Consider the following 15522-nt stretch of genomic DNA (forward strand, 5'->3'; position numbering starts at 1 on the left):
TAGGGATGTACCCTGGACCTACTGGACCAGGATTTGAAGGTGTGAGGCCCAGTTTTAATAAACTATCTCGTTTAGAAAGCACTAGAAGGCATATGTACAATACAGCTGATGATGTGAACACTTACTAGCCATTCCGTTCATGTGATTCTCTAGCAGTTTCATGGCAACGGTAACCGGAGCCAGATTAAGGCCCTTACCTACTGGGTAGTTGCTTGGAGCAACTATCTATAGAGGAAGTTAAATATCCCTGGAATAAACAGCTGCAAATTGGGCCTATTCTGTCTGAGTAGATAGCGGGGGCAGGGTGTGTATCTGTGTGTGGGGGGAATCCTTACTAACCTCAAACTGTCTTCATTAAATATTTTTTGGAAGAACACAAGGTGGCTGCTAGCTAAGTTTTTGAAACAGCATTATGTATGATTTAATGTTTCTTCCTTGGAACTAGTGATTCATTTTGTTATCTAAGTTTTAAATCCTGTAATAATTGACTACAGTGTTCTGGTTTGGATAATAACCGAAAAGCAAATAAAATACAACAACAGAAAGCCACCAAACAAACAAACAGAAAAAAACCCCAAACCCCAACAAACCCAGAGACAAGTATAAGAGCTACATGAAACTGGGAGCTGTTTTGCTTAAGTTTATCAGAAAACAGACTCTGTCCTGGCCAGTGCAAGTATTATAATTAGGGAAGATTTTGCTTCAGCCTAAAACACCGATGAGCAGAAAGTTAGTTTCACATCATTCCACTAAATAAGTGTGGAACAAAAACTGAAAAATATTGGTTTGAGGGGGTAAAATCATTTGCTTATCTGGGTTTCCGTCAGCCCTGGTTGAGCCTGTAGGCAATCCTGACTATGTGGAATTATTAAATTAAATAACTGAAAGGAATTCAGTTCTAAGAAGTATTTATTGAGTGCCAATGGAAGACAAGGTTTCTACCAACATTAAGTTAACAAGAGCAAGACAGCTATTAATTAAAAATATTATTACACACTGCTAGGTCAGGCTTGTGTGTTCGATAGACTCATGATAAAATATTCTTAAAATATGGGATATATAACACAAAGAAGAAACATATTAAAATGAAGTGCATGAAAAACAGAAAAATTTAGCACTCAGATTCCATTTACTTTGAGTTTTAAAGAATAAAAATAGTAGAAATGTAACATACTCGGAATTTTTAGAACAATTCTAAGTTTTCATGAAGTTTTTACCTGGGAGGTTATCTATTCTTTATTCCTAACTAGCGTTGTCCATAAATTACTTATTTATTTTCTAGGGCTAATATTGGAGAAATGGTTAACATATTATTATAGACAAAAGTGCTAACATGTTTTCATCATTATGAAGCTGTTAGTCAAAAGCATCTGCCCAGGTCTTCTTATTTTTTTTATTTTGAGACACAGTCTCACTCTGTCACCTGGGCTAGAGTGCTGTGGCGCCAGCCTAGCTCACAGAACCTCAAACTCTTGGGCTCAAGCAATCCTCCTGCCTCAGCCTCCCGAGTAGCTGGGACTACAGGTGCTCGCCACCATGCCTGGCTAATTTTTTCTATTTTTTGTAGAGACGGGGTCTCACTCTTATTCAGGCTGGTCTTGAACTCCTGAGCTCAAATGATCCTCCTGCCTCAGTCTCCCAGAGTGCTAGGTTTATAGGTGTGAGACACCACACCTGGCCAGCCCAGGTCCTTTTAATTGTTCACTTGTTTCTATCGCATAAATCATATCTCCTTTGCTTTGAAAAGTGGAATCAGTAATCTTTATCAATTACATTTTCTTATTCCTATTATTCTTATTACTAAATCAGTATTAAACTGCTGAACTAGCAATGTTTCACTTTTGCATGAAAATGCGTCCCTAAGATGCAGTGATGTTCACCCTGAAACATGCATGCTCTTAATCTTTGGATTTAATCTGGAAGGATGTATAAGTGATGTAGATGTAACACATGTATACGCAGCTCTCAGAACCATGTTAACCTGTTATCCTGGAGAGTACAGAAAAAGCTCTATAATTCAGAGATGCAATCACCTGTTAATTTCTTTGATGGATGGTTTTGGCCTTTTCAGAGTTTAATCAACCCAAATCTCTGAGTTGGAAGCTAGAGGCTAGAGGTAGCATAACATGTACAGCAAAGCCCAGTGTAGGAACTTGGCCATCTCCCAACAGGAATGGACACACACAGAGGAATTTCTTCCTATGGAATTTTTATTACTCACATGGAGCTGGAAGGAAAGTAATCTGAGTCCATAGTTGTAGTGAATAGGTTGGGCTTTGAATCAAACAGACTGGAGTTGGAGTCCTGATTCTGTAGTCACAGGCCATGTGACTTTGGGCAAAAGGCAGAACCTCTCTGGGCCTCCAATTTCTATCTGTACACTGTAATCTACTTCATAGATATAAAGATTAAATAAGAAAACATTTTAACCGATACACCAGTATGCCATGAACATAGTTGTATAATGCTGCTGAAAAACAATAATGACTAAAAATGATACACATATGAACTTTCTTTTTTAAAAAAAACTTATAAAGATACACATGTGCACATGTATGTATGTGTGTGTGTGTGTGTGTGTGTGTGTGTATTTATATAAAATGTTTCCACAGAAGCAGCAAACTTCTTTCAGAGCAATGCCCCGTGAAGAGATACTTGACATTGATTCCAGGAAGTGAAACATGTGGCAAGTGGAAGCTATTTGCTTTTGTAGATCAAGGTCATTTTATTCAGCTGATGGGAGGGCAGAGGTGTTAAGAATGTGAGAAGTGCTTAGCCTCACTAACCTCATTTTCCTAAACATAGTGATGTTGGCTGTGAGACAGAGGAAGAAAGGGCCTTGCTAAACCCGCTGGTCTACCAAGGATGCTGACCGCTGGCGTGCAACCAGATGGTTTCGCTTTCAGGGTCCCCAAGATAAAGGAGGTTTCTTCCCACCAGTGGCTTAGAGTGCTCACGAGGGCACCCTCCTGGGATCTGGGAAAGAGGGAGCCCTTCTAGAGAGTGGCCTGGGCTCTTGTGCTTCCCCTGCGCCAGATGCACACCTGCAGATGAAGCCCAGAAATGAACATCAGAAAGTCCACACAAATGGGGCGAAGTGGGACACATCAGACATAAAAATGACATCAAAGCTCATCTTCAGTGAGGCTTTGCAGAGAGACTGAAGTACGGGACTCAGACTTCAGTCTAAAAGAGGCCTTGCCTTGAGTCTGGGCATATTGGCTTTTATTGGTTAATTGGAAACCTCATTTTGAGTGGGAAAAAAAATAGCTTGCTTTTAGGCAAATCCATTCCCTAAATTGTGTGTGTGGGGTCGAGGGGAGGACTTGATTTGCATTTTGGGGAAAGTTTACTATTGGTTATTGCATGCAGACTTTGAAAGGGACCCTTGAATTTAGAAGCAGGCACAGCCAGATTGCGTCTCTGTCACGTCTCCTGAGTCATTTACTATGACTGGTTGCTTGGGGCTGGTTATCAATGAACCGGGTCATAGACTTGGAACCCTCTGCTGTCTTTTGTGTCTGAGATGATATCTACACAAATATCTGCAGATTGAGTCTCCTGTGCAGACGCTACACTAAGGGTTGAGGATGTAAAATATGAATAGAACTGTCTTTGACCTCATTTGTGGAGGGGGCTGAAAAAAAAAAAGGAGAAAAAGAACTCTGTCTTTGATGCCATGGGGCTCACACTCTAGAGATAATTGAATACACACAAACCTTTTCCACTCTAACTGCTTGTCTTCTAATTTACTCATCTACATTAAAAAAATTTAGCAACCTGTCTTGAGACATATCAGATTATAAATTAAACTTCTTTTGGTACAAATTCATTTCTTTCCTGGAGTGAGTGTAATGATACATTTTATGATAGCGGGAGTTCCCGAAGATCAATAAAAATGTTAATGGTTAATGTTTGACTGGAGGTGAAGGGAGAGGCTTGGGGCAGAGCAGCACAGGAGTGTTCCCTGGGGAGACACTCAAGCCGCAGCAAGAGTCTGAACCACCGAATGGAAGAAAATAGCTTTTAACCACCATTTTGTTACTTACAGAAAGGTAAGAGCTGACATGTCTTAACTGGGTCAGTAAAACGTATTTCTTCTAGAATGACAAAATAGATTGCAGGGGGCGGGTGGGGAGACTTAAGACGTTGCTGGACAAATTTATTCCTTGAAGTGAGCTATGTAGCACTGTGGGGAAGGGGAGTTTGTTCCTGGTGTGACGAGTTTTGCATGCGGAGCACAATTTCTTTCTGTCGTGGTTTCTTTCCATTAGTCTATATTTTATAAATTCACTTATTGAAATAGCTTTGGCTGAATCAAGCTTGGCAGCAGAATTAAAAGGAAGACTGAATGATGTTTAAACAAGTATTACATCCATTCTTTGTGATTAAGTATGAAAGTGCCTGGCCTTAAGATGCTCGGGGGCTCTTGTATTCTAGAAATTGGGGGTGGAATTGTATTCTTACAAAGCATGTCATCTCTCAGATGTGGTCTGCAAAAACCGAGCATTCTGTCTACTTCTCAGAGAACAAGATTGGATTTGGGATTCTTAGGACTGTCTGGGATGCAGAGGAGGAAAGAAGCCTTTTGTAAAAGTACTGGAATAAGAACTTTAGACAGAGAGACCGACCTGCCTTCACAGTTGGGACAGGAAGGCTGATGTGCGTGTCGGGCAGCTTCTGGGCTGCTTTCGGCCTTGGTAGTGGAGGTACCACCTGTGCATGAGTGATTATCTTGAGATGTTCAGTCATGTACAGCTTATTGGTATCCTCAGAGGTGCAGTCCTTGACTCTGCCTTTTTTTAATTTTTTTTTTTTATTATGGGTGACTTTATGGGGACAGATGCCCTCTGTGGTAGGGGAGGCCAAGCAGGAGATTGGAAGGGCAGAGCATTCTCTGATATTTTCTTGTGTTTATTTTTCTTTCAAAACTTAAATAGCAAGTGAGGCATTGTTTGAAAGAAGAAGAAAGCACATGTTTAGATGAAAGGAAAATGGACAATATTCAGCTTTTACCAGGAAACAAAATGGGTCCTTCACCGAAGGAGGATTTATAGTAGATTATAGGTTGTATGGCGTATGAGTCTTCAGGGTTGGCCAGATGGGTGAGGCCTTCTTCTTCATTTCCCAGCCGGCAGGCACTGAGCAGGGTGCTTTAACTTCCTGAATCTAACGTTTCCCGTCCATAAAAGGAAGATACTTACCTAACTCGGTAGTTGTGAGAAGTAATTAGGTTAAGTAGGTACCGAGCTTACTACATTGCTTGGCACATGGTAGACATTCAGGGACTGTTAGCTCTCTTTTCCGTGAGAAAGTTCAAGTAGGTGACTCAGGTCAAACTAAGAAGTTGCTGTTTCATTCTCTAGGAAAAAGAAAAACAACACAGTAATACCACAAAAACAACATCTGCCATTGTACAAGTGAGCAACTAATTCTATGCTAAGGAAGTGGGATCCAAAAATATAAGAAGAGAATGATAAAATTATTGGATTTTGCTATTTTTTTATAAGAAGCATTTAAAAACCCCTCTAATGGTTCCCATCAAAGTCTTCAGGTGGGGCGTAGGTGTGGCATCCTCTGAAACTCACTGAAATGACCCCGGAAAATAGTCATTGCTGTTCAAGGTGAAGGTTACATTTCCGGCACCTCCTCCCTTCTACTACAGAAGGCAAAATATATCCTGGTAGCAACTCAGCCTCTTGTTTCATTGTCCAAGGAAATTTCTGGAAAGGAGAGAGTATGCCTCCACTTCCATGTTGAGAGATAACTCTGAGCAGGAAATCTGGGGATTGTCTTGCTGTTTTTCCAAGGGCCACAAATAGTACTTGTATGGGTGCTGGTTTACGTGGGTAGAGAGTTTTTCACAAAATTGAATTCATTCAGAAATCCCTGGTGTCACATTTAAAATGAGGCTAGTCATTCTGTAGCTTACGCATTAATTATCTAAACAAGGACAGACATGCTGAATTTTGTTTGAGGAATATCTATCTATATATTTGTTATTTGTGAGAACAAACAGGAATGTTTACTTAGGTGTAAGAAATATTTAATAAAAGCAGACATTCACCCAGCGTGCTGGGTGGAACACAAGCTGAGGTATTAATTATACTAGAATTGATTTTTTACTTAAGCAGTACATAATAGACTAAGCTATACTTGGTTGTTGTATATAGCTTAGTCTTAGTTTTAAGAGAAAAATTAATTTCTCTTAAAATATTCTGTAAGACTGACATGAAATTCTCTCATCCATGATATTCTGAATCAATCATCTTTTACTGTATTTTTATTATTTTAAAATTATTAGGACTTGTAGTTCTTTAGTAATGGACAAAGAGAATTGAAAAGGTAGATTTGTGCTTTTAATATGTAAACTAAAGATGAACATACCTTGCTCACACAGAGATTGTCTAGCCGAGTGGTTCTGTGCCTGGTCTCTGTATTCAGACGGACACTCTTTCTTCAACCTGTCTCAGCTTAGTTTCCCGCTCAGGATCCACATTGCAGAATTGTTGTTTAAATGAAATAAGTTGTCTAAAGTGCTTAACTTAGCTTACATTTATTGAACATTTACAATTCAAAAAAAATCAATTATAATAAAACCAATTCATGAATGAGATTTTGTAAAGGTATGGCACCCTTTATTAAGTAGAATTAAATTCATTTTCCCTTACTGTCCTACCCATCCCAGTTGTCAGTTATGATTTAATTACAGAAATCAGAAAATTAACCTGCCATACTTAAGCATGACTGCACATTTTTGTCATTGAAATTCTTGCCTCAGGTCATCTTGTAAATGAACTAGTATTACAGCAAGTTTTTTAAAAAAAATTCTTCAATGTCTAAATCCTATGGGATGAAATCTAATTTAGATTTACTTCCTACTGAATTTCTAAGGCCACAATGTGTTACTTTATTACCTTGACAAAATGCTCATCTGTACACTTTATAATACATAAAGAAATGTTGTGTGATACAGGAGGAAACACTTTGTCAAAAATCGTTAAGCCGCCTTTCATGAGGAGTAGTTGATTCCCAACCTCTTTAGTCCAGGGAAGACCTTTGACGTGTTGCTCTGTTGGATACGGAGGAAAGAAAGTCCTTCCTTGCCTCCCTCCTAGGCTTTCTGAGGTAGAGACCTGCACACCTCCGGGGACTCAGTGTTGAAGTCCTTACTTGTCCACCTGCTTAAGATGTCAGGGAAGCACCTGGCGAGATAGCCATCTGTTTCCCCAGGCTGGTGGCTCCCTTCCCTCTGACTACCCTGGGCCACCGTCTGTTTGGGGCTGGGGCGTCCTGTGAGACTCTGGGGAGAGGCCCCTTGTCCCCAGATGCCACATCCCTCGCTCAGCCTGCGGGAGTGCTGGGCGGAACACAAGCCAACCGGGAATGAGCATGACCACATTTCTCAAAATATTCCTTAGAACTCATTATTATTTTCTTTAGTAACAATAATTATGCTAGTAATTATATTATAATTGATCATATACATTTAAACCATTATAAGTTCTCCTGGGCTGCCATCTATTCTCCCATGAGCCCAGTTACCCTATAGCGAGCCTATTGATGAAACAAATAATCACTCCTGATTTTGTATATATGTAAATCCAGATTGTCACATACTGAAAGATTGGCATATCTATATTGCAAAGTTTAGTGAGACAGAAAACGCCTGTGTTTCTATGTGTATGTGTGTGAGGTACGCCTCTCTCCCGCCCCTCCTCTCTCTCAGCTCTAAAACAAACAGCCAGCCGCCTCGTCTGCCAGGTGGAGTAATCCATCTGCAGTGGGAGGCAGCGGCCCAGATTTTACTCCTGCCTGTTTGCTTCTAGCTTATTAATGATCACTTTAATCAGGCCCTTAATTTGTCAAAAGTGCAAATGGGCCAGATCCTCCTGTGTTCTCCAAACCTTAAGTGATGCGATTGGTGCCAGAGGTTTGTGAGCCGGACCAAAGAGATGGGCGGAGCAGACCCGAACGTTACTTGATGAGTGATGGTGTGAGTGAGCTTTTCATCTGCTTGTTATTCCCGTCTTGCCTGGCCTTATGTTAATAATTTATGCTGCTCTTAGCAATATACAGTGCAGAGGAAAAACAAACGGCACACAGGTGTTTGGTGTTGTTTGGTCCTGGTGGTGTTACGAATTCTAGTCACAACCTTCCCTGCCCACACTGCCTTGTGATATTTGAAAACAAATGTTGCAGTCCTTTCCTTCCACACCGCTTTGTTCTTAGGAGCTGCATGGCTCAACCTTAGAGCTAGGTGAGTTATTTTAATTCAAAACACTTAATGCTTTTCTTTTTTTTAAACAAAAAGAACAAGAAATGACTGACTGTATTTAAAATTCTCCTATCACTAAGCTTTTTTGCAAGGAGGGAAAAATCAATGCTTGTGTGCGGAGTTACCAGCAGGTTTGAAGATCTGGGACCTAGAAATTCCCAGTGTTTACTCAGATAAATGGGAAAATGACAAGAATGTCTAAAAATGTCTTAAATCCTCTTGGAGGCATTGAAGCCCCACGGGAGAATCAATCAAGCTTCAAGAGGGCCACTGGGATGCTGAGGGCAATGTGTGTATAATGACAGAGTAAAGTCCCTTTCGAGGCCACCTGTCCTGGGATGGCAGCACCTAACTTGGTCAAAACCAGAGTTCCTTGATGTATGAGTTTGCTAGGACTGCCACAACCAAATACCACAGAATGTGGCTTAAACAACAGAAATTTATTGTCTCACAGTTCTGGAGGCTGAAAGTCCAAAATCAAGGTGTTGGCAGGGTTGGGAAGGATCCCTTCCAGGCCTCTCTCCTTGGCTCGTAGATGGCCTTCTTCATGTTCACATGGCATTCTCTCTGTATATATGATTCCATCTCCAAATTTTCTGTGTTTATGACACCAGTCATATTGGATTAGGGCCCGCCCTAATGACCTCCCTTTAACTTCATTACCTCTGCAAAGACTCCCAATACCGTCACATTCTGAGCTACTTGGGAGTGAGGACTGCATATGAATTTTTTTTGTGGGGGAGAGGGCCCAATTTAACTCATAACACTTGATTTAAAAATGGGAGGGGAAAAGAGGAGAGACAATGTGACAGAAATATATTTGCTATAGGAACAAATCCTCCCAGGCTGATGCAGCCTTTTCCTACGGGTGGGACGGGTGGAGATCATGTCAGCAAGGAAGAGCAGCTGGGAAGTGTGTGTGTGTGTGTGTGTGTGTGTGTGTGTGTGTGTGTGCGCGCGCGCGCGCGCGTGTGTGTCTGTCATGGGAGGGGGGAGTCTTTTCCAAATTTTTGGAAACATACGTGTTACATTAAATGATACTTGGTGTGTCATTATCAGGATGTTTGTGCTTTCAGAGAGAGTGACCTTGGGCAAGCCTCTTAACTTCTGTGACCTTCACCTTTTGATTTTCAATTTGTAAGAGGTGGATTATAATGGTATTTGCTTTCTAGGGTTCTTCTGAGAAATCTGTAAGATAATTCCTATTGGCTGGGCGCGGTGGCTCATGCCTGTAATCCTAGCACTCTGGGAGGCTAGGGCAGGAGGATTTCTTTTTTTTTTTTTATTTCAGCATATTATGGGGGTACAGATGTTTAGGTTATGTACGTTGCCCTTGCCCCCCCCCCCAAGTCCGAGTTTCAAATATGTCCATCCTTCGGGTGGTGCGCATTGCACTCTTTGTATATGCAAATACCCGTCCCCTCCTCCCTCCTCCCCCCTCTCCCCTCCCCCCTGCCCAACATCCAGTAGATGTTATTCTTATATGTGCACTTATGTGTTGATCAGTTAACACCAATTTGATGGTGAGTACATGTGGTGCTTGTCTTTCCATTCTTGGGATACCTCACTTAGTAGAATGTGTTCCAACTCTATCCAGGAGTATACAAGAGGTGCTATATCACCATTGTTTCTTAAAGCTGAATAGTACTCCATGGTATACATATACCACAGTTTATTAATCCACTCATGTATTGGTGGACACTTGGGTTGTTTCCACATCTTTGCAATTGTGAATTGTGCTGCTATAAACATTCGGGTGCAGGTGTCTTTCTTACAGAGTATCATTTGTTCTTTTGGGTAGATGCCCAGTAATGGGATTGCTGGATCGAATGGTACTTCTACTTGTATATCTTTAAGGTATCTCCATATTGCTTTCCACAGAGGTTGCACTAGTTTGCAGTCCTGCCAGCAGTGTATGAGTGTTCCTATCTCTCCGCATCCACGCCAACATTTATTGTTTTGGGACTTTTTGATAAAGGCCAGTCTCACTGGAGATAAGTGATATCTCATTGTGGTTTTGATTTGCATTGCCCTGATGATTAGAGATGTTGAGCATTTTTTCATATGTTTTTTGACCATTATTCTGTCTTCTTTTGAAAAGTTTCTGTTCATGTCCTTTGTCCACTTTTTGATAGGCTCGTTTGATTTTTTTCTTGTTGATTTTCCCGAGTTCTAAGTAGATTCTGGTTATCAGCCCTTTATCGGATTTGTAGCATGCAAAAATTTTCTCCCATTCTGTAGGTTGTCTGTTTGCTCTTGTGACCGTTTCTTTGGCTGTGCAGAAGCCTTTTAATTTGATCAGGTCCCATTTATTTATTTTGGTTGTTGCTGTGATTGCCTTTGGGGTCTTCTTCATAAATTCTTTGCCTAGGCCAATGTCTAGAAGAGTATTTCCAACATCTTCCTCTAGAATTCTAATAGTTTCACTCCTTAGGTTTAAGTCTGTTACGCAGCGTGAGTTGATTTTTGTGAGAGGTGAAAGGTGTGGATCCGGGCAGGAGGATTTCTTGAGCTCAAGAGTTTGAGACCAGCCTGAGCCCTGAGCAAGAGTAGGAGCCCATCTCTACTAAAAAAAAAAAAAAAAAAAAGAAAAAAAAAAGAAAGAAAAAATTAGCTGGATGTGGTGGCATGCACCTGTAGCCTCAGCTACTTGGAAGGCTGAGACAGTAGGATCACTTGAGCCCGGAGTTTGAAGTTGCTGTGAGCTAGGCTGATGCCGCTGCACTCTTGCCCAGGGGATAGAGCGAGGCTCTATCTCAAGGGGAAAAAAAAGATAATTCACATAAAAGTCTTAGTGTGTGTGCGGCAAATTGTTTTCAGCAAATGCCAGCTGCCTTCGTGTTGTTATCCTGGCTAGCACAGATTCAGGATGTGGAGGCATTTCCAAGTCTTCTGGGCTGTGGTGAATCGATGAAGACACCACCCCCAGAGATGAAGGCCAGGGGCAGCCCCCATCCCCCTGTGCAGGCGGAGGCCTGGTCTGTGGTTAAAACAAGTGGTGGTGGTGATGTCTGCTAGGTGAGGTGCATCCAATTTTATGGACTGAGGTCTTCTTTTCCAAGCTTCTCCTTTTCTTTTTTAAATTGAAAACCTTTGACTTATGTTGCTAAGGGTGGGCTTGGCCTCTCAGATAGTTGCCATAGAAACTGTCTGAATTTAGTCCTTGTGCCTAAGGGAAACCTTGACAAATAGGAAAAATTCCAAGCGGATGGTTGGACCAACTATTGTCAGTAGTTCAGATAAAATGTCACTGAATTATCTGGAAATCCACTCCAATCCTTTTCCAAATAGTGTTCGTGAGGAAACCCACCATGTGCATGGCTTGGTGGTTTTAGGCAGTTTCAACGATAAACAATGGTTTCCTGTCAGCAGCATCGTGGTCCAGGTTATGATATTCATTAGTGGCATTACGTCCATGTAAGGAAATATAAGCAAGACTTGTTTGAGAGGCCAAAGTCCTCTTCTGACATAATCCCGGCATTAGCGTAGTTTGCCTTGAATCATTCAGGTAAAGACTCTGCCTCACTGACTCACTTGGTCCTGAGGACATTGCTGTGGAGGCTGTTTCTCGAATATTGTTATTAGTAGTCCTCCAGAAGATGGGAATTGTGAAAGGAAATGTCCTGTTGGACAATGCTGAAAGTTCTGACTAAACAAACTTGGATGAAAGAATGAATTTTTATTTGACCAACACCATTCCAAATGTTAACTCATTGAATCTTATAAGTCTCAAAGGTAGATATTATTATTATCCCTGCTTTACAGATGAGTAAACAGAATCACAAGTCAGTGGTGGAGCCAGGACCCGAGCCAGCCAGTCTAACTTCCTGGTCTGTGCTCCTAACAACTGCATGGTATGGTAGGTTTGTCCTCAAATCGGGGCACCCTATGCATGGGAGTGGAAGGCAGTTACTTCTGTTTTGCACTGGAAACCCTTCTGTGAAGGTTAAGACTAAACGTGAATGTCAAAGGATAAGCGTGTTTCTACTTTTACCTTTTAGATCTCATTAAAACATCCCAGACAGTGGCCTGTCTGGGCATCTGACTAAAATAAGGCATTCATTTTATTTTTATTTGCTTTTTTTTTATCATTCAACTTATATATCTTTGGAAGATTAAAAGTGATAAAAAAAATCAATTCAAGGAAAGAGAATATTTCAACCAGTTCTGAGCTATTTACTGAGCAGAAATCTGTTAGTGTATTTAAAAGAGAAACAACCCATTTCATCAACAATAAAAATGTATAACTTTGCATCAAAATAAAGCTTTAAATTTGAAATTAGTTTCTTTTAATGTGTTATGTTTGTTCTGAAAGCTCTTATAGATGAGCATAAATTAATAGGATACCCATTTTAGATAATCACAAGTTTTTTAGAATTTAACCAACATCTGTTAAGGGCTTAATATATGCAAGGCATAGTATGAAGAGCCCTGAGGGGTTAAAAAAAAATAACAATTTTAAAATAAGGTCTCTGATAGAGGCAGTTATGTGATCAGGTAAATGAATAATAAAAGATGAAAGGTGGTCAGGAGAGGTTTCGAGAGGAAGAACCTTCTGGAAATCAAGGAAAATGCCATGAAGGAAGTAGGGTTTAGGTTCTAGCTTCATGCAGGCAGACCCGTACACCTTGTTTTCATGTCCCAGTTCTTACTGTGGTGTCTGGCACATAACAGAAGTTCAGCTCAATGCTTTTTAAATGAATGAATGAGTTGGATCTAGATGGTAAAATATGAGCAGTGGAAGCAGAGATGAGGAAAGATAATCTCAATCCAACTTCCTTAAGCAAATATCCATTGTCCATTTTCTCTGGGCCAGGCCTGGTGACAGGCAGGGACAGCAGCCAGTGCCAGACCTTGGATACAGAAAAGTTCAGGGTGCAAAGTCCATCCAGGTGGCTGTCATGACTGGGCGTGGGAGGGGTGTGGGAGATAAGGCTGGCAGAGTTGGGAGCAGCATTTGAAAATCTTGAACACTGGGGAGTTTGAGGAGACAGATCCCTGAATGTATCATTACTGACTGTATTTTTACCTCTATTAAGCAAATATTGTGTTGATAACTGATCATGTGCATTTCGCTTATATTAAAAAACCAGTTAGACTTAAGAATATCGATTTATTCATTAACATATATTTCATCTTGCAATATGCCAGAACCTGAGGGTTGTTACTTATTTCTGTTTCCAAACCAAATAATCAGTCTAAAGCAGTAGAAAACTGTCTCAATGGTGTTTAACTATTAATATAATGAGTTAATTCTAAAACAATGTTTAGATGTGTCAGCCGAATTAATTCTGTTGCAAAAACTGATTTTTAAACATTCAAAAACTTTATGAATCTAAGAGTCCTAAAGAGTTTTATTCCTAGCTTTTCCTTAAAATAGCTGTGAAACTTAGGGCAAGTTGCTTAATTTAGATAGCATTTGTATATCTACATCTCTAGCTATTTATGGCTACATCTGTGTTTATGTAGCTATCATGCTATATGGGGTCTGGTAGAAAGAGTCAAGAGATGTTTTAAACCTTGGGATAGACAGATCTGCGTGGAGGCAAGGCAATGTCACTTCCTAGCTGTGTGTCTTTAGGTAAAACGCTTGACTTTGAACCTCAATTTCCTCATCTACCAAATGAGAAGAACATTTCTAAGTCATGATGTCTGTGAGAAAATCATGAGAACACATGTTTATTATTGAGGAGTTGCTATGTATTTTCCATGGGAGGAAACTGAGGCACCGGGAAATAAAATAATACAACCATGACCACACAGCTAGCAGAGAGCAGAGCTGGGCTTCCAGTCCCGGCCCTCCGACTCCGAGCCCACCTACTGCGCTACACTGTTGTTCTGTTTTTATAATAAAGACCTCTCCACAAATCTACCTCCTAGAGGATGCTTAATAAATGCTCGTTTCTTTCTTTATTCCCTAGGACATTGGTGAGGCTAAAATGGGATAGCATTTTCCCCTTTTTAAAGTTGGAATATAAGTGATCCAAATGTAAGGCATTTAAAATTCTTAGCGTCTAAATTTTTAGAATGTTTAAAATTTTAATGACCATTTTTCCATGCTGATACTAGTTCAGCATGTTCAAGGTAGAAAAACTTTAGAAAATAAAAAAAGATGAAGTAAACCAAGATCATCCATAATCACAGGAAATAATAAAATGACTGGAATTTTAGTGAAATGAATACGTTTTTGATTTCCACGGTATTTTCTTTTTTTATAGTTGTTGGTTTGTTTTTTGGCAGTTCAGTATTATGTGGAAAATTTATCTCACATTTTAAAATTAGTTAGTTACGCATGTCTCAGGGTGAAAGTTATAATTTCTGTGAAATGTGAAGCTTTAAGGAGAAAAAGCAAACTAATCTCAAAAAGAATGAGGGCAGAGTTTGGATTCTTATTTGGTCTCTTTTGGAGTAACAAGGAGTACATTTTTTTGACCAGGGCATGGTGGCTCACATCTGTAATACCCAGTGCTTTGGGAGGCAAAGGTGGGAGCATCGCTTGAGCCCAGGAGTTCAAGGCTGCAGTGAGCTGTGATCGTACCACTGCCCTCCAGCCTGGGTGACACAGGGAGACACTATCTCTTAAAAACAAACAAACAAACCCAAAAATACATTTCATTTTTTTAAGGGTATATTGCATAGGTAATAACAATATTTGGAAGACCAAACAAACGCCTGGTGAGGTCTCTGAAGGAAGGTTTGTGAGCATTCTTGGATTCTTTCCACTTGAAGAATCTCATCTGTTTGCAGCTTTGAATCAGAACCATGAAAATTTTTTTTTTTTTTTTTTTTGAGACAGAGTCTCACTCTGTTGCCTTGGCTAGAGTGCCATGGCGTCAGCCTCGCTCACAGCAACCTCCAACTCCTAGGCTCAAGCGATCCTCCTGCCTCAGCCTCCAGAGTAGCTGGGACTACAGGCATGTGCCACCATGCCCGGCTAGTTTTTTCTATATATTTTTAGTTGCCAGCTAATTTCTTGCTATTTTTAGTAGAGACGGGGTCTTGCGGTTGCTCAGGCTAGTCTCGAACTCCTGACCTCGAGCAATCCTCCCGCCTAGGCCTCCCAGAGTGCTAGGATTACAGGCGTGAGCCACAGCGCCCGACCTATTTAAGACTCTTAAGTGAAGAATATTATAATAGAGTGAAAGAGTTAAAGGAATGGAATTATGGCAAGCATGTTTCAAGATGTTGACTTGGATATTGCTATGGATGAGGTGTCATGAAGCTTCTAGAAGACCAGGATATTC

General features: G+C 40.6%; 1 protein-coding gene across 1 annotated transcript in view; it reads left to right on the plus strand.

Moving 5' to 3' along the window:
* The first annotated feature begins 3957 nt into the window (after positions 1 to 3957).
* Positions 3958 to 15522, plus strand: part of CDH17 (cadherin 17, LI cadherin (liver-intestine)) — a 62615-nt gene continuing 51050 nt past the window's right edge. The window contains exon 1 of the mRNA XM_012643561.1: positions 3958 to 4055. The gene's annotated coding sequence lies outside the window, so the exon portion shown is untranslated. The remainder of the gene's footprint in view (positions 4056 to 15522) is intronic.

The sequence above is a fragment of the Propithecus coquereli genome, unplaced genomic scaffold (genome assembly GCF_000956105.1).
Source record: "Propithecus coquereli isolate 6110/MARCELLA unplaced genomic scaffold, Pcoq_1.0 Scaffold2, whole genome shotgun sequence".
Classification (NCBI taxonomy): Eukaryota; Metazoa; Chordata; class Mammalia; order Primates; family Indriidae; genus Propithecus; species Propithecus coquereli.